The sequence below is a fragment of the Cupressus sempervirens genome, chromosome 4 (assembly GCF_028749045.1).
Source record: "Cupressus sempervirens isolate cs-2001-9-10 chromosome 4, ASM2874904v1, whole genome shotgun sequence".
NCBI lineage: Eukaryota > Viridiplantae > Streptophyta > Pinopsida > Cupressales > Cupressaceae > Cupressus > Cupressus sempervirens.
This window is the reverse complement of record NC_143121.1, coordinates 24,998,340-25,019,606: the sequence shown is the minus strand read 5'-3', so window position 1 is coordinate 25,019,606 and position 21,267 is coordinate 24,998,340.

The following is a 21,267-nucleotide window of genomic DNA, read 5'->3' as shown; positions in this document are numbered from 1 at the left end:
AGAGCTAGTTACAAAGTTGCAATTTTAGAGGCTAAAGCATCCTAAACCCTACATGTTTCATGGATCAAAGATTAGCATAGGTTATTGGTAAGTGAGTAATGTCTTTTAAGGTTCAAGATTGGACATTACTTTGATGAATTTTTGTGTGATATTATGCCCATGGATTTTTGTCATATTTTGTTGGGTAGACCTTGACAATATGATAGCTATGATGTACATGATGGAAGATTGAATCAATTTACTCTTTGGGTGAATGGGAAGAAACAAATATTGTTGCCTTTGATTGAAAGTCCAGATGAGGTTAGTTGTACTACAATAAAAGTTTGCATTTTTAATGGAAAGCAATTTGAGAGGGAAATGGAAAAGAATCAAGTCTGTTTTGCTATAATTCCAAATAAACCAAGTTGTGTCAATAGTACCCAAGTGCTAGAAGACAATGTTAACCGAGGGAGGGACAACTAGCAGTATTCATTGAGTACTAGAAGAAATTATTGAATTGTTGAATGAGTATAAAGAGATTATCCTCCAATAAGAAGTATAAGTCATTGTATGGATCTAATTCCTGGAGCTAGTTTTCCAAACAAAGCACCATATATATTAACACCTACAAAGAATGAAGAACTTAATAGACAAGTACATGAGTTGTTCCAAAAATTTTTGATCAGAGAAATCTTGAGTCAATGTGTTGTACCTACTATATTAGCACCTAAAAAGAATGGAGAATGGAGAATGTGTACTAATTTCAAAGCTATTAACAAAATCATAGTGAAATATATGCTTCCTATGCCAAGGATGTATGACATTATGGATTGTTTGAGTGGAGCAAAGTATTTTACAAAAATTGATTTGAAAAGTGGCTATCATCATATTAGAATTAGAGAAGGTGATGAATGAAAGACTTCTTTCAAGACAAAAGATGGTTTGTATGAATGGTTGGTTAGGCCTTTTTGTTTGACTAATGCACCTACTACTTTCATGCGACTGATGAATGAAGTTCTAAAAAGATTCTTGGGTAAGTTTGTGATTGTTTATTTGGATGATATTTTGATATTTAGTAAGACTAAGGAAGAACATATTGAATTTATTAGACAAGTATTGCAGAGGTTGAAAGAGAAAAAATTGTTGATTAATTTGAAAAAGTGTTCTTTTATGCAAGAGGAGATTGTGTATTTGGGATGTGTTATTTCTATTGATGGATTGAAGATGGATCCTAAAATGGTTAAATAAATTTTGGAGTGGCCTACACTTGAGAATGCGGGTGTGCTAAGATCATTTCATGTTTTGGCTAGTTTTTATAGAAAGCTTATAAGGAATTTTAGTTCTGTTTGTAATGCTATGATTGAAACAATGAGGGGAGATAAAAAGGAATTCAAGTGGAAACATGGAGTTGATAAGAGTTTTGAGACTTTGAAACAAAAGGTTGTTGAATTACCTATATTGGCTTTGCTCGATTTCAATAAAGTATTTCAAGTTGAATGTGATGCAAGTGGTAATGCAATAGGAGTTGTATTAAGTCAAGAAGGTAAGCCTATTACTTTCTCTAGTGAGAAGTTGAATGATACTAAAAGGAAGTATTATGTGTATGATCAAGGGTTTTATGCTATTGTTCAAGCCTTGAAGAAGTGGAGACATTATTTGATTCCTAAGGAGTTTGTGTCGTATACTAATCATAAAACTTTACAATACATGAGAAGTCAACATAAATTAAATTAGAGACATATGTAGTGGGTTGAGTACTTATAGAGTTTCACATTTTTTATTAAGCATAAGAGTGGAGTTACTAACAAAGTTGTTGATGCATTGAGTAGAAGCATAGTGGTGGATTGGATGAACATTTTGCAATTGAAAAGACATCGAGTTTGCTAAAAGAGAAGTATTATTAGCCACAAATGTATAAGGATGTTCAAAAATTTGTAAAGAGTTGTAGAGTTTGTCAAATTGTAAAAGGAGCAAGTCAAAATATTGGTTTGTATACACCTATTACTATTCTTGAGAAACCTTGGAGTGACATCAGTATGGATTTTGTTATTGGATTACCTAAGACAGTGAAGGGGTATGATTCCATATTGTTGTACTGGATAGATTTTCTAAGATGGCTCATTTTATACCATCTAATAAGACATTAGATGCAGAGCATGTTGCCAAACTTTTCTTTAAAGAGATTGTGAGAGTGTATGGGTTACCAAGAAGTATTATTTCTGATAGAGATAGTAAGTTTGTTGGTTATTTTTGGAAGACTTTGTGGAAGAAGATGGGTACTGAATTGAAGTTTATTTGTATATTCCACCCACAAATAGATGGACAAACAAAGGTTGTGAATAGAAGTGCTGGTGATTTGCTAAGATGTTTAGTTGGGAATAAGCCAAGCAATTAAGAGATGGTATTGGCACAAGCTGAATTTGCATATAATAATTCTATGAATAGGAGTATAGGGAAGACACTTTCTGAGATCGTTAGTGGAATGAAGCCTAGAGGAGTATGTTTTTGATAGAGATAGTAAGTTTGTTGGTTATTTTTGGAAGACTTTATGGAAGAAGATGGGTACTGAATTGAAGTTTAGTTGTACATTCCATCCACAAATAGATGGACAAACAAAGGTTGTGAATAGAAGCTTTGGTGATTTGTTGATATGTTTAGTTAGGAATAAGCCAAGCAATTAGGAGATGGTATTAGCACAAGCTGAATTTGCATATAATAATTCTATGAATAGGAGTATAGGGAAGACACCTTTTGAGATTGTTACTAGAATGAAGCCTAGAGGAGCATCAAATTTGAGAGATGTTGTTGGTGAAGAAAAGAGAAGCATTGCAAGAAAATAATTTTCTAATTTTATGGAGTCTTTGCATAAGGAAGTGAAGTTGAGGTTGGAACAAAGTAATCAAAAGTATAAGGAGAATGCTAATAAGTCTAGAAGACATCATGATTTTGAAGTTGGTGATGAGGTCATGGTTCATTTAACGAAAGGAAGATTTCTTGTTGGAACATACAGTAAGCTGAAGATGAAGAAATTTGGACCTTGTAAGATCTTGAAGAAGTTTGACAGTGGCAATGCTTATCAAGTTGAGTTACCTAAGGACATGGATATATCTCCTATATTCAATATTGCTGATTTGTATAAGCATCATGAGTCAAATGATGAAGTTGTTGCATCTGAAGATTATCATAAGTAGTACATTGAAGAAGTTGAATAGATATTGGATTAGAGATTTGGCAAGATTACTATGAATATTTGGTGAAGTGGAAGAATAGGCCTATTGAAGATGCTTCATGGATTTCTCAATTTGAGTTGGATTCAACTCAAATTGTGACATCTCAATGATTCAAGAGAATCATTTCTTTCAACCCCGATTGCCTGATGTAGGAGCATCCTGGGTTTCCTTAGTATCCTACTCATTTTTGTTTATTCTACAAGTTGGTGTCAAGTTGTTGTAGCACTGAGTTGGTGCTGAGTTACTATAGCAAATAGTTGGTGTCAAGTTACTATATCACTTGGTGCTGAGTTACTATAGCAATCTAGTGTTGTTTGAGTGTTTCTTCATGTATCAAGTTACCCAACATATGTCAAGTGACTCTACATGTGCCAAGTTACCCAGTATATGTTGAGTGATCCTTCATGTGTCAAGTTTTCCTACTTATGCCGATTGTTAGCATTTGGACGTGATTTCTATGAGCTGAGTTATGAGATTTATTTTTGATTACGACATTTATGTTAAAATATTTTCATGGGATGCATCCAGACCATTGCTGAGTTGGCCTTCCTCTTATGTAATGTTCTAGAATGATTTGTAAGCTATCTTGGCAAGTATATATAGAGTGTTTAGGCTTAGAGTTAGGCATTTTTTGTAGAGGAGGATTCTAGAGCAGAACTAAAAACTGTGAATTTGCTATTGGATCTTTGAATGTGAATGTATTTGTATTTGGTCGTAACCCAAAAGGCCTTACAACTAAGCATCTATGAAGATTTTTTGTAAATAAATCAAATTATTTCACTCTTCTTCCTCCTTTGGTTTCTTTTCTTTTTGTTTGTTTCTGTTGGTTAACTCTAGTAGGGTGGCTTGGATAGCTAGTGAGCCCTTGGCCCTAGTTATTCACCCCTTCCTTGCATGACATGGGCACGACATGGAAAAAAAATCACAGAGAAAGGGCACAATAACAAAATTTCAATCCAAGGACACAACAACAAAATGTAGAGATCAAATGACAACAAAATTGTAGAGCAAGAGCACGACAATGAAATGTAGAGATCATAACAAAACAATCACAGAGAAAGGTAACAAAAATGAAATAAATAGATCACAACAATGAAATGCATCAACTAGAAGGGCACAAAAATGATTAGAGCTCTCCACATTCTTTCATGCACAACTCTTCACAATCAAAACAAATGGGGAATGATTTATATCAAATTTTTGTTTTGTTGTGTTACACACTTGGGCCTCGCAATTATGACACCAATGTTAGTATTTTGATAGTGTCAGGGACAATTGTCAAAAAAGAAGAAGGAAAATCACCACAAATTACACTACTATTTATAAATTCCATCACAATTTGACCCCAAATATTGTAATGCAATAATATCATTCAACATTGCTATTATTAGAGTTGTTATTTCTTCTTCCTCCTTAGGAGCTATTATGAGAGCTACTTGCTAAGATTTCTCCTCTACCATTTCTTTGACTAGAGTCACCACATCCTCTTCCTCTAGAACCATGTCCAAAAGAGTTTCTTTCTCTCCCCTTGCCTCTTGTATTGGCTTGATCTTTGAAAGCTAGTTCTAAAGAAGAACTTGTTGATCTATTAATATGATTCTCATGAGTATGGAAAGATCCCATCAACTCATCAACTATCAACTTGCACAAATCTTTTGACTCTTTAATATAAATCACAAGGGTATCAAATTTTTGAGGTAAAATCCTCAAGATTTTTCTCCACAACTCTTTGTTCTTCAATCTCTTCTCCATTATCTTTCAATTGGTTTATCAAAGTGGAGACTCTAGTCCTGAACTCTAAAATAGATTCATTCTCATTTATAAGAAGAGATTCAAACTTTCTTCAAAGCATTTGTAACTTCACAACATCGAATTGATCACTCCCTTTGAATGTAGTCTTGATAATGTCTCAAGATTCTTTGGAATAACTAGCTATTGCTATTCTAAATTATAAAGCCTCTTTCATGGCTGCTTCAATCAAGCTCATTACCTTAGCATAATTCCTTCTTGTCTCTCTTAGTTTATTCTTTTGGTCATTTGTAATGGCAATGTACTAAGAAAGGCCTATGGTATTTGTGAAGCCATTCTTCACATGATCCCATAAGTCATTTTATATCATGATGGTCCTCATTTTTCTTACTCAAACATGATAGTTTTATCCATTAAAGAACATTGCTTGCTGCCAATTTTTTTCTCTCATCTCCAGCCAAGTCTCCTACACAATAACTTCAAAATACCCAATTACCACAAATAGATGAATTTATTAGGATTACAGGCTTATCATCTTCAATACCATCTAAAGATTTTAGAAGGAAAAAATTAAGTACAAATATTAGAAATAAGGCTTCCAAAACCATATTATATTTTAATCCAAACAAGGTAGTGCATTGAATTCACAAAGGTGGTTTCTTTGTATCCAACTACATAGAAAAATCAATTCAATATGGAGACAATAACCTCAAAGGTTAATATGTGTAACAATCTTCATTCATTTCATATTTAGAAGTAAAACAAGAAATTACAACTGAAAAAACTTCTATAGAACAAAATAATGTATGCTATTAAAAAAAATAAATTATACAACATTTCAAGGCTATAGTCAAAAGTTTATATGCCATGAGAAATCACCACTTTACAAAGAATTACAATCACAAACTTAATCTAAAACCTCTTTGCTAAAACAAAGTACACAAAGACTCATTTGCTGCTACATATTCAACTATTTATTGTCTTCTATTACAATGTCTATTCAGAGCTCTATTTTAGTTACATACACCTTACCTTGAAAATGTGAACAATATCATTAATTTATACAATTGAAGACTTCACCACTAATTTATTTAAAGAGCAACTTCAAATACTTAATCACTAAGTTATGGTGAAACAAGAGATTATAACTTCAAGAAATATCACAATTTTTCCTACTAACATCTATTAGCTTCTCAAGCTCTTCAAACAACTATAAAGTAGATAAGTTTCTCAAGTGATGGATCTGGGTAAAATCTAAATTGATAAAATCATTAAATTCCAATAGATACTAATCCTCTACACTTCTCAATCATCAAACCTTTTTTTGTAGAACATGATTCAACACTTCCAATCATAATTATTTTCAATCATAACTATAACATCATTAAAAAAATAGAACACTCACACTTCTATCACATACATATCATATCTCTCTAAATTTTTTGTCAACGTGAAAATTTAAATCAAACATCAAGGTTTGCACAGTCTAAAAAACAAGCCAGAAAATTAAGAATCCTAGTCAAAAAACAATTATATCAAGTTTTCTTTTTGGTATGTTGTCACTTGTGAAATGATATTTTTGTCTATTTTTGGATTTTAGGTTTGTTGTGATAATTCCTACAAATTATGGACACACTTATAGTTTAATAAAAATAATTAAGTTTAGCTATAGAAAAATTATAAAAAGTTTTTTAAACATAAAAATAAACATTTTCTTGTATTGAAGACTTTATGAGAATCTTTAGTCAAAATACATGATGTAGATGATAGAGAGACACTGTGGAAATGACTCCATTGACTATATGGCATCAAAAGAAATTATTCTTTGGTCTAATTACCTACCAAATCTTAAAAAATTTTCTTTCAAAATCATGGGGTGGTCTAATTACATACCACATCTTGAACAATTTTCTTTCGAAGTCACAAGGTGGAATAGGATAGGAAAGAATTCTCACAAATGAATGGAATCTTCCAATGAATTTGATTTCATTATTGAGATTTAAAATGGGTTCCAATGTAACTAACATTAGATTGTCTTTTATATTTCCTAGGAATTTTGATATGGTTGCTATAGTGATTGATGTAAAGAAGACCGACGGAGGAGAGAGGAACACCATTATGGCTCAAATCACATAGGATTATGAATCTTCTAGATTTTTCTAGGTATAAATATTTTATCTTATGTAGGTTATGTTAGTCTTGATGTGTTATAATGTTACTATTGTTATGCTAAAATGTTACTATATTTCTATAGGTAAAATAAGTTCCTATTAAGATCAGTATTAATATAATTAATGAAACTAAACTTAAAGTGTCCATAATATTTTATATTAAAAATCATGCCATTGACCATGGGCTTATGGAAAGTGAAGGAGATATGATCACAACAATATAAGATTACAAAGATAAAAATATTTAAAGGTTCTTCACTGGTAAGGGCACTTAACAAAGCCATTGAGGCTGAAGAAAAGGGAAATAATGTTGATAGACAAATACTTGGCCTTCAGACCCCAATGATTTCAAGTACGTACAATAATATTCAACCAATACTAATCTAAACTACTGCACATCATTTTACTTAATCTTTCTACATTATTTCTATTGGCAAAAAAAATTGGAATTGGTATAATCAATTCTATAGTTTGATTTTAGTGTATAATAAATTCTTGTTTCATAGTAAACTTTGCAATACATTTGATTTAACTCAATATAAAACATCTAAAACATTAATATTTGCATTTTTTACAAGGATATAGTTGAGGAGTTCCACAGCCAAATATTCAATCTGATAGAGAAATTATTGGAAATAATAAGTGAAAGCTTGGGACTAGAGAGATAATTTTTGAAAAGGGTATTTGCAGTAGGAGAGAGGGGGGAGAAGCCATTTTTGGCACCGAGGCCTAATATATGATAAAGGGAATCTCTGCTCATGCAGATGTGGGGGGCCTTCAAGTGCTCAACAATGAAAGCTAGGATGATATGGAACCAATACAATACTCAATTGTTGTGAATAATGGTGATCAATTAGAAGTAGTGAGCAATGGAAAGCATAAGAGTGCATGGCATAAAATTCTCCCAACACAAGATGGAAACTAGTTATTAGTGGCATCCTTCTATAATCCCTCAACAAAATAGTAGTGATTCCTGTTAGAATATTTTATTATTTTTGTTGTCCTATGCCCACTTACCAACGGAATCCCTTGTTTGCAACTTCAATAGTCAAATGCATTTAGTGTTGGTGGGTGAGTTCAAATTTGGAAAATGAGGGGGAAACTTTTATGGATAGAAGGAAGATAAAAGAGATGGAATGTTTTTCATTCCATCATTCTTATACAAAGTCAGTTTTTGGATTAGCAACAATAGAGAATATTTTTTGTTGGATATTTTTTGTAGTAGCATTGTTTAATCTGTTGAGCAATGATTGCTCCAGGTTTATTTTGTGAGATCTCTAAATAGCTCCAAATTTATTTGTATGTAGTCATACTTATTGCAAGTTTATTTTATTGACAATAGTTGTAGTTGATTATAGTTTTTAAATTTTAGTTCTGTAATAGTACATTTCTGGTTAATAGCAAGCAAGCAATCAATCTTATATATTTCCAAACTATTTCATTTTTGTTTCTCGATTCGTGTTTATTTTTTTGTGTGTTTGGTCACTAGAAAAATAGAGTAGCACTCTATTCTTGTTGTTTGCATTTGTTCTAGAAAGTAGTTTGTAATTTTCGTGTGGATTAATATGCTACTTAGATGGGTGTTAACATTTTATTGGCATACTCTTGGTTTTGTACCTTTGCCAAGTAACTCCTTTTTTGACCAAGTGATTTGGTCCTTCATTTGTCGAGTTGTGTGGGTCACACGCAGTTTATCCCCCTATTTTTTGGTTATTTGACATGGTATTAGAACTAATTGACCCTACATCCTTGTGAATTTGGGCATTTTTTTTTCTAGGTGTTGAAGATTTTTGTGTAGGAGACATGACAAGAGATGCAAGAAAGAGATGGTAGTAGCCACTTTCCTTTAATGGACAAAATCATGATACATGGGCAAAGAAGATGAAAATCATAATGCTAGCTAAAGATTAGTGGGAATTTATAATGAATGGATCCAATAAAGTTATAATCCGAACAATGTATGTTTCCCTCACAAAGCCACAAAAGATTTAGTTGAAGGAGTCAAGGAGAAAGGATGTGAAAGAATTAAGCCTGATAGAGGTAGCTATGATAGAGATAGTCTTATCCAAGATTATAGTAGCAAATTATTCAAAGGAAGCATGGGACATCCTTGAGAAGAACTTCAAGGGGACTAATAAGGTCATGGTAGTGAGACTAGAAATTATCATAAGGGAATTTGATAACCTTAAGATGAAGGATAATGAACCTATTGTAGAGTTCAACTCATGAATATCCACTTTGATAAACTAGCTCAAATCAAATGGAAAAGTTTATGAAGAGTAGAGGATTATGCAAAAGATATTGAGGAGTTTACCTCAGAAATATGACAACTTTGTGATGATCATTGAGAAATCAAAAAACCTCACCAAACTCACCATGGATGAGTTGATGAGAACTCTTCAAACACATGAGCACCAGATAAATAGATCAGTAACAACTTCCCAAGAGAAGTCTTTCAAGACTTGAGAATTCACGAGGTAGGGGGAGATGAAGAAGTGGCTCCTATAGAGGCTTAGGAAGTAGAGGTCATGGAAGGAATGGTCGAAGGAATGCTAGTATAGAAAGCTTAGGATGATCAAGCAACCAAGAGGGAGAAAGCACCTCTCAAAGAAGCTCTAGAGGAGGTAAGAAGAATTAAAACTCCAATAAGAGAAATTTTGAATGTTACTATTGTCATAAGTATGATTATTATGCTAGTGAATGTTGGAAGAAGTAGAGTGACCAGTCAAAGAAAATTGCAAATGTGGTTGATGTAAACATGGGAAATACAAAGAATCCCATAGCCTTCATAATGTTTAACATTGGTGAAGAAGGAAAACCTAAGGTATGGTACCTATATAGAAGTTGTAGCAACCACATGAGGGGAAATGAAAGTTTATTTTCTTTCATTGATAATACTTTTATATCTAAAATTAAGATGTGAAATAATGTAATCATTCCCAAACTAGGCAAAGGATCTATCATGGTCTGCACCAAGCAAGGTGAGAAGAAGGAGATATAAAATGTATATTTTGCCCCTAGTATAAAGCACAACTTGATGAGTGTTGGAAAATTGATTCAAAATGGATACAAGGTGTTGATGGAAAATGACAAGTATGTCACTCATGAAAAGGATGTGAGTAATAGAAAACTTGCAACTATCCAAATGACAAAGAAATAGATGTTCCATTTGAGGATAGAGACATGCTTCTCTTCTCAAGTCAGTGTTGCACCTCCCAAGCATGCATGCACAATAGTACATCAACAATAAGCCCTTAGAAGCATGATTGAAGACTCCTCCAAGCTTTGACATCTTAGGTATGGATATCTTAGCTTTGCTGATTTAAATTTTTTGTCCAAGAAAAGAATGGTAGGTGGTTTTCCAAGCATAGTAGATTCATATGACAAGTGTAAGGCTTGAATTTTCGGTAAGCAACATAGGCTTCCCTTTAATTTTAAAAATTCTAGAAGGGCTAGAGCACCATTAGAATTGGTCCATTTTGATCTAGTAGGCCCTATGCAAACTACATATAGATTGTGGGGACTACTTATTTTATGACATATATAGATGATTTTATTTGTAGGACATGGGTGTATTTTTTGAAGAGAAAATCTGGATCATTTGATAAACTTGTTGAATTTAATGCCTTGGCTGAAAAGGAACATGGACACTATGTTAAGGTCCTTAGGTCAGATAGAGGAGGGGAGTATACCTCTAATTTGTTTGTAAATTTTAATAGGCAGAATGATGTAAAGAAAGAGTTTACAAGCAGTTATACTCCATAGCAAAAAGGAGTGGCTAAGAGGAAAAACAAGACCATTGTTGCAATCACTAGAAACATGATGAAAGAAAAAGGAATCCCAACTTAATATTGGGGAAAAGCTATAGCAACAATAGTATATTTGATCAATAAGTTACCTACAAATTCATTTCATGACAAGATTCCTCTTGAGACTTGGTCAAGGAATAGATGGACAATTGAGCACTTGAGAGTGTTCAGATGTGTAGCACATGCACATGTGCCTAAGAAACAAAGAAAAAAGCTAGATGAAAAAGGAGTGAAGTGTATCTTCAAGAGTTATAGCTCGGAATCAAAGGCTGATGCATTAAAAAATCCAATCACCAAGAAGATCATCATTTGAAGAAATGTGGAGCTTCTTGAAAATCAGTCATGGGATGGCTTGGTTGGTGTATCTTCAAGCACTTCAAGAAAAGTACCAAGTATTGATGAGGAAGAGGAAGAAATTGGTGATGTGAAAGATGATGAAGTAGCAAACATTGATGATTTCAAAAAAAATAAAAAAGGAAAGCAACCTCTTAAATGCTAAGTGACAGCTCTAAGCACCTCAAGATAGCCCCGAGCTAGTATGCAAACTAGTAGTAGCAGCAATACCAAAAATTCAGACCCCACTCTTGCCTCCCTATTTCCAAGAAAGACTAAGATTATAAGGGAGACATACCAAGATGAAAGGTATGAGGAAGATTATGATGTGAGTGTTAATTTTGCATTATTTTCTCATAGTGATCCAATTTACTTTGAAGAAGCTATGAAGGAAGAAAATTGGTGTAATGTCATGGATAATGAAATAGATGCTATTGAAAGAAATGAGACATTGGAGTTAACTACTTTTCCTTCCAAGAAGCAAGTAATTGGAGTGAAATGGGTTTACAAGACCAAGTGCAATGTTGAAGGAAAAATAGATAGGTATAAGGCATGTTTAGTGGTCAAGGGGTACAAGCAGCAGTATGGAAGAGACTATGATGAGACATATGCCCTAGTTGTAGGAATGGAAACCATGTGTTTTGTAATAGCAATTGCAGCCCAACACAAATGGAAGGTATATCAAATGGGTGTGAAGTCTACCTTCTTCAATGGTGTATTGAAAGAAGAGGTTAATGTGGAGTAGCCACCTAGTTATGAAGTCTTGAGTGAAGAAAAAAAGGTGTATAGATTGAAGAGAGCTCTTTATGGCTTCAAGCAAGATCCATGGGCATGGTACAATAGGATTGACTCATATTTGATGAGAAATGGCTTTAGAAAAAGCGATGGTGAGCCCACTCTCTACATCAAGGCAAAAAATGGTAAAGTGTTGATTGTTGTCTTGTATGAAGATGATTTAATCTTCACTAGAAATGACAATTTTCTAATTGGTGAGTTCAAAGAGGCCATGAAGAATGAATTTGAAATGATAGATATAGGTCTCTTGAAGTAATTTCTTGGCATAAAAGTAAAAAAAATACATGATGGCATCTTCATCTCTCAAGAAAAGTATGTAAGGTAGATCTTGGAGAGTTTCAAAATGTAGAACTATAAGGCAACCCCCACACCAATATCAGTAGGTCTGAAGTTGAGCAAGGAATATTGTAGAAAAAGTGTGAATCCAAAATTGTACAAGAGTATGGTTGGAAGCTTAATGTATTTTACAATAACTTGGCTTGACATGATGCATGTAGTTAGTCTAAATTTCAAATTTATGGAAACACCAAATGATTCTCATTAGCAAGTGTGAAAGAGGATCCTAAGGTATGTTAATGGTACCAAGGGATTTGGGATTTTGTATATTAGAAATAATGATTTTAAGTTTCTTGGTTATATGGATAGTGATTAGGCTAGAAGTTTACATGATAGGAAGAGCACTTCTAGATGCATGTTCCATATGGGATCGGGTGCAATTTCAAGGGCATCCAAGAAGCAACCTATTGTTTTTCAATCTACAATAGAGGCTAAATACATAGAAGAAAATGTAGTAGCATTTCAAGCTATTTTAAGGAGGATCTTGATAGATTTGAATGAAAGGCAAGAGGATGGAATCACAATCTTTTGTGACAACATATCCCCAATTGTATTGTCTAAGAATCCAATATTCCATGGGAGAAGCAAGCACATAGAGATCAAATATCACTTTATCAGAGAGTTGGTGGAGAATGGAGATATTAAGATGGAATTCTGTAAGTATGAGTAGTAGCTAGCAGACATATTCACTAAGCCTTTAGGCATTGGAACCTTGTGCACCTAAGAATAAATCTTGGTGTAATTGGTTTGGATCAACATTGATCCTTATTTTGTTGGCTTGGGACAAGGAGGGAGTTTTGGAATATTTAATGATTTTTGGTTGTCCCTTTCACACCTACCAAACCTAGCATCCCTTATTTGCAGCTCCAATAGTCAAATGCATTTTTCGTGGGTAGGTGAGTTTGAATTTGAAAAATGAAGGGGAGACTTTTTTGGACAGTAGGAAAAGAAGAAGAAGAGCGGGAATGTTTTTCATTCCATCACTATTACATAGAGTTAGTTTTTGTAGTAGTAGTAGCAGAGAATATTTTTTTTTGGTATTTTGTGTAGCAACATCATTGGCTGTTTGATTATTTGAGCAATTATTTCTCTAGGTCTATTTTGTCAGAGCTTTGAGTAGCTCTAGACTTATTTGCATGTAGTCATACTTGTTGCAAGTTTATTTTATTAACAATAGTTGTAGTTGTAGTTTTAACATTTCAGTTTTGCAATAGTTCATTTCTAGTTAATAACACGCAAGCAATCATTCCTGCATATTTCCAACCGATTGCTTTTTTTGTTGTCTCCTTCCTTTTTTTGTTGTTGTGTGTTTAAACATTAGAAAAGAAGAGCAACACTCTATTCTTTTTGTTTGCATTTGTTCTAGAAAGTAGTTTTTTATTTTCACGTCAGTTAGCATGCTATTTTGACGCATGTTAACATTTACTCAACATACTCTTCATTTTTTACCTTTGCCGAGTAGATCCTTTGTTGACTAAGTGGTTTGGTCCTTCATCTGCCAAGTTGCTAGTAGTGCAAGCCAATGAAAATGATGCTCATGGATTATCTACTTATCAAAAGTACACATTTGGTGACTACATGAAGATTTATTCTGAGAAGAAATATGAAGGAAAATAACCTTGCTTCAAAATAGTGGGAAGGTTGAGGGAAACTATTTATAATTGAACAGAAAACATGGTCTATAAATTTATACTTAAACCACTTTAAAAAAAAAAAAAAATCAAATTTGAATATTTTTTGGCCAATAAAAGTTAGGTTTAGTTTTAGGACAAAACAAATATTGGTCAATGTCAAAGAGTGTTTTGGTACAAGTACTGAATTGTTATTTCTCATGGATTTCAACCCTCTACCTAGTTGTAATGTAATCTAGATAGAAACATATATTATAAGGTCCAATTCCAATTCAACTACCTCTATTTGATTATTTAAAAGAAAAAAGTAAAAAGATGAGATTCCATAATTGATTTTGTTTTAAAATAAAAAAAAGGATAAGACTTTATAATTTAATTAAGTGAAGGGAAAAAATTGTAATATAAAACAAATCTGTAAAGTTGTATTGTCAAAAAAATATGAGGTTATTGCTAAAAGGTACATCAAGACAAGTATTGTAAAATTTCACTCTTTATCTATTCAATTATAGTGTGAAAATTCTTCCTCTTCAGCATGTTACTATTTTTCACTATTTGACATGTGAAATTATTGAGGATATGGAAAAATTATAAAACAAATTGTATCTATATTTATTTCATATTAAAGACTTGAACTTTAACACTTTGTTGAAGACTAGAGAGACAAAAACATAAAAAAGAATAAAGAAACATTTCTACAAGAACTATAGACTTTGATGTTAACTTTATGTTTCTATAAGATTTAAAGGGCATAAGAAGTGTAGATAAACTATCAAATATACAGTGCACAAGTGCCCAAAATCTAGATTAACTAGTAAAAAAGAAAATGAATGAGAAACCATGAAAGCTATAATCTTTTAGAAACCATGAAAGCTATAATCTTTAATTGATTCTAGTACAAAACAAAGCTTTGGATAACTATAAGACACAAAATTAAATATAATTTCACCAATATACATAATTATGTTTTTTGGTAGCACCTCCTAGACTCCTAGTCGTATAATGATGTGATAAATTTAATTTATATAGGACATCTTAGGTCCTGGTTGCTAACTTGATGAATCATGAGTAGGATATTTGTTGAATTTTATTGTGAGTTCAAGAAGGTTAAAATTTGGATCCTTGAATATTTATTTGAATGGAATGATATTATAAGAGTAAATATATTAGTAAATAGTTAAAAGAAAAACAAGGCTATTGAATGTACAATTTAGTAAGAGTGTTTATTTCATATCTTCACATTAAAAAAAAAAATTTGATCAAGGAGTTTATGAGATGTAAAATTATAATTGATTATTTCACTGATTGATATTTATGTATAGTGTATGTAAATAGTTTAGAACAATCAACAATAATGGATTCAATTAATAAGTGTTTATGCATTTAATTCAAACATAGTTAAATAACATACCAACAAGAAAATGACACAAATAAGGATAAATGATCTATCTAACATCACATTGTAATTTCTCTAAAATGATAGACAACTATAAAATATTTAAGATGTATAATTTACATTTATTCTATCATAGATGTTTCAAAATATTTGTACCTATAAATTAGGGATTAAGAGAAAAGATTTTCTGACTAAACCCATTTCAAAGTTACATGACATCCTTGTTGTAGGGAGATTTGGTTGAAATAGCTTTGGCTAAAATAGTTCTTACTAGAAACCCTCGAGTATATAAAATATAATTCTTTTAGTGAATTTAAAATTTCTAACAATTTACTTATAGGGTTTTGGTTGAAATAGTTTTGGCTGTAACAATTTTGACCAAAATTGTTTCAACTTGTGCCCTCTAGGTAGCATCCACATGATCAAATTACTTAGAAATAAAAAATTCTTAACTCTAATAGCTCATATCTCCATCTATAGTCAACTTTATTAAAAGAACTAAAACTACTTTTTTATAGATTAGGGTCAAGAATATGCTAACATAATTTTTATTGCATTTTGATTAGCTATAATATATTTCAATCACAAAATATTGGATGTAGGTATTTTAAAATTTAATAAAATTTTCATTAAATAAAAAAAAGAAATAGTAAATCATGCAAGAAATAAATTAAAAGATATGATTCATAGTCCTTCTAAATGCACGTATGTGTTTTGATTGGAATAGATTTGATAGGGAAAATATGGTTGGATATGAAAATTATCTATTTTTGATAAGTTGAATTTGGAATTGTAACAAGGGAGAAAAGTATAGATCAAAAACTATTTTTCTTTTTTCATTCAACATATTTTGAACTAAGAAGAAAAAATCCTCTTTACATATTTTTTTAGTGAGAACTAGATCCTTTGATTTCCAATATTTTTGCAGTAATGAAAAAAATCAGCTTTAAAATAAAAAGAAAATATCAAATTTAGTTCTAAAAAACTATTATAATTAATATTAGACATAAATTTTATCTATTTTTACACACTTCATTAGTTTACATCATCTTAATATTTCAAACAAAAATGTCACTTTTATGTGGTTGAACATGAATAATTTGATGTTGTTAACTTCTTCCTTGTAAATGTGTAACACGTGTGCCCTAAAAACCATGCTTCAAAAGTATCCTTAATATATCACCACATCATTTAATAACACTCAACTAATGATTTGATTTTGTAAAGTAGTCTGAAGATCAACCAAAAGTCATTCTTATATGATCAACCAAACCTCTTCCTCAATATAAAAAACCCCCAGAGTAACATACTTCTACTAGATAACTTACTACATTTAGCAACTACCATACTATCATAATTATACAAAAAACTAGCAGCTATCATATAGTCAAAATTATAAATAAAAAACTTAGCCAAATTAACATCTATGGGCACAAAATAAGGCCAATGATTAATAACAAAGAAAGCCCCATCAAGTAAGAAGTAACTAGAAACTATAAACAAAAAGGAAAAGCAAGATAGCGAGAGATAACTCTCCTTCTAGTTATTTAGTTTCTCCAGCAACAGTTACATCCAATTGTTTGTCAAAAAGCCATATAGCAATTAGGTTGTCTTTACCTCCTTGGTATCATTTTTCTCCTCCTTCCCAACCTAAAATATATGGAGGGTGTTTAGGGCTAAATGTATTAGAAAAATAGAAAAGTTAGCCACCCTTTCGACTTATTTTTGTTGTCTTCTTTTTTCTTGATGAGACTAGTGATGGATTCTACTAGTTTGGCAATATCCAAATCGGTTGATGGTTATTTATCCATGGAAACCTACCCAAAATTATTTCCCTCCTTCTAATTATCACCCCCTTCCATATTCCCCTCTTTCAAATGAATATCAACCCCCACCAGTGTATCTCCCTGACCCTTTATTTTATTCTCTACTCCATGTTTATGTCCTTCTAGATTAGGTATCTTAACAAGGGAGGTGACCATCACCTTCTCACCCATGCCACTACCTTTCATAGAAATTTGGGTATTAGTCTCAATTTTAAAAGTATCAGACACCCGAGAAGGCAAAGGACTATCGTGACCCCCACCCAGATCCTCCTCATTCTTATCCTCACTAGTAGTCTCTTCCTCATCAAGGTCTCCATAATTTTTCCTGTATTTCCTTTTGGGCCTAGGGCCAATTTCTTCCCAAAATTTTCCATGGAGTTAGAATTAATGGGGTTCTCTTTACTAGGAGAGGTTGGGATTTTTTTCTCTCCCAATTTTTTACTAAACCTACTAGTACCCTTTCTAGTTGTTGCTCTAGTAGTTTCCATATAAAAGTTTCCAATTTTCTCTATTTTAACCTTCCCACCAATAGTGGAAGGCTCCTTACCAATTTTGTTTTCCTAGAAGGAGATGAAGTTTGGGCAATCTTAGAAATTTTGAGATGGGAAGTGAAACATTAAATCTTGGTAATAAATAGTGAAACTTTTACCCTCTTCCCTCTTCTTTTGAATATTCCAAATACAATCTTCCATTGATTTCAAGAATAGGTAAGGAAAAGAGATATATTCCCTATTCCTAAAATGGTTAAGAATGGGGAAGTGATAATAATAAATCACTTTATACCTATCTTCCATGGTAATGCACCTCATTATTACATAGAAAATCATACCCCATAGTTTGGGAAGCTCCTCCTAAACAAAACTACCATGGAAAAGAATTAGAGCTTCATTAGTTCAAAAATATTTTTGCAAGCTCTTCTTGTCTATGAACCTCAACTACTTTCTCCAAGTTGTTCCCTATAAAGAAAGATTAGTGGCATTTGGTATGAAATCCTCTGTAAGTTTAGATGAAACCCCATTAATGTTCACCTAGCAGTTCTTCTAAGAGTTGACAAAATTTCACAAGACCTTCTCATAGAATTAGTCCTCCTTCCTTCAAATAAGTCCACACAACCTTATCATTCCTGATGGTATCTTTAATTTTGGGTGGCTCAATTTGAGTATTGAGATGATCTCCATTAGTTCTTCATCCTCAAATTTAACAACAAAATCATCCACAACTTATGTCATCTCTATAGCCATACTCCCAACAAGTTCAAGAAATATGCACAAAGAAAACTAAGAAAATCCTTTTATTTTTTGACAGCCTAACTTGTTAATAAAATGGGATATGATGCATTGATTACACTTGGTATTTTTGTGATTTAAATTGGAATAAAATTTATTTGGAAAGAGGCACCCCTTGGGATTGTAAAAAATTATTGCAAATCTTGCCTAGAGCTATGAACCTATACTTAGGATGACTAGTCATAATTAGGGAAATTAATGAAAATGTGAGCCAGTCTAAATTCATTATCACAAGAACCCACACCTTATAGGGAACCATAATTAGAATGACTCCCACAAGCCATAATTTTAAAATATTTATCATTACCTACAAAACTTATCTTTTTGAATGAGCAATAAAATCACTACTAGTAGATCATACTACCTTTCCCAAGTGTGGTTATTGATAATTCTTTGTTCAATATCATAGATTTTTGGATGTGACCATTGAATAATTTTCTAAGGATCTTGGCAAGAGTGAGGTGCTGGTGAAACAAGAAAGTAAAACCTACTACCAACGTAAGTGCATTAAGAAGCTCTGGAGGTTTGTTCTTCAAGAGATTATTTATTATGTTACATTGGATGGTATAATTTTTTGGTTTTATTTTCATCAATTTTTTTCTCATGATCCAATTCAAGCACAACATTAAGGTTTCTATTCCCTTTTATCTTAATTCTTCCATTAATTTGCAAGTATTAATGGTCTGAGGAATAATTTCTTTTCCAACCTTCCTCTTCATGATGTTTTAATGCTACTTATTTATGATTACATTAAAACTCACTCTATTGTCAAGCCTCTTGAGATGAAAGGGCCATAGGATGCTTCTGAGGAGGGGTTAGAGGAATCTCATGATTACTTTGACATGAAAAATAGTGAGGGCATACATTTAGAAGAGGATGATGAAGAGCCTAAAAATAAAGGTAAGGGGAAGGGCATGGTGGCTAAGACTCAAGTGAGAACCCCTAATAAGAAGAAACCCTCTTCACCTAAGAAGTAGACAAGAAGGCTACAAAGTTTGATGATGATTCAATTGAGGATGAAAATGGCATAGAGACTAATATTGAAGAGATTGGGTCTAGTAGTAAGAAACCTAGGAAGGGGAGTTATAGGAAGAAGAGGAAGACTAGTCAGACTAGAAAGCATTTGAAGTCCTTTGCACCTAACAAATAGGTTGGAATTTTCTCTGATAAGTATGATGATGAGGGTGATGATATGGATATAGAAATTGATGATAAAGGTTCTAGCAAAAAATCATTTGGGAAGAAGAAACAATTTGAAAATGGAAACATAGAGAATAGTAAAGGCTTGGATTCCCCTTTGAACCTTATTAAAGAACAATATGGAGAGCATTCTCTTGTGGAGGAACTAAATGTGGGGGCAGCCACTTCTCATTCAACTCAAGTTAACATTCTGGTCAAGGAACCTAGTGCCCCTACCAAGTCTAGGAAAATGGTCTGGAAGAACATGAACATGAATAAGGTTAGGTTTGGCATTGCTAGGGAGACCTCATGGTTTGGGAAGTTAAATTTAGTAGAGTAGATCTTCAAGAACTCATTAATCCATCTCTTCTCATCCATAGATCTTCTCGTCATTGATGTTGTTAATAATGCCAAGGAATAGTTTTCTAGATAATTTTAGGTAAGTTAAGTATATTTTCTATTAAATAATCAAGCTAAATGATAGATGACTAGTGTGGAGGCTAGGGGAGTTGGCCATAAAAATTTTGAAGCTAGAGATAAGGATAACACCATCATGGGTGTTGTGATGAACATGATGAATTTCTATAAGATGGAAGCAAATGTCCTATAATTAGATAACAAGGTCAACAACATTCATAATTCTTTGAAAAATATCATTGATTAGAGCTATAACATTCTCAAAGCTTCCAACAAGGACATCAAGATCCTAAGATTTCAATAAAGTTGAACACTCTATTGGGGAGAAGGATATTATTGTTGTTCAGGAGGACCAAGGTGTTGCTACTGAGAATAAAGAGGGGACTAGGAAAAGGACCAAGGCTAATACTAGAAAGATGGATACGACTACCACTTTTGATATCAGCTAGATCATGGAGGCAATTGAGAAGATTGGAAAGCTTAAGGAGTGGACAACAAAGCTGATGAAGAAAATGGGTTAACTCCCTTTGCTTTCCTTGTTTGTACTATTCATTTTGTGTTTCCTATTTTTGTGGTTGCAGTGCTATCCTTTTTTTATTGTCTTGTTTGTTTGTTGGCTTTGTCCCTCTTTTTTTCTATTTTGTCTTGTGGGCTTAATGTTTAATCTCTAAGATATTTTGTACAAAGTTTCAAGGGCCCTTCAAAACCTATAAATTCTTTACCAAAAACTCCATGTTCGTACCCCACTAGGTTGTCCACCACTTGGTTCCCTTCATGATACACATGCTAGATTTTAATTTCAAACCTATTTAATAGTATTTATGTATCCCTTATTATTGACATGACATGCTATCTCATCTTACAAAACCCCTTAATTTCCTCAATGACCACTATGGAGTCACCTTCCACCAAGAGGTTTTGAATTCTCATAGTGCAAGAAATCTCTAGCCCTTAGGGAAGCTCCATTGCTTCTGCCTCATTGCTAGAAATTTTAGCACAGTTGCTCATGTAACCCCTAACATGATTCCCTTTTTCATCATGTATAATCCCTCTAGCTGCCCTCTATTGTTTCTTGTTGATTCATAAAATTTGAGTTTTCACCAAAATTGGGGGTGTGAGTTTCATCTAGTACC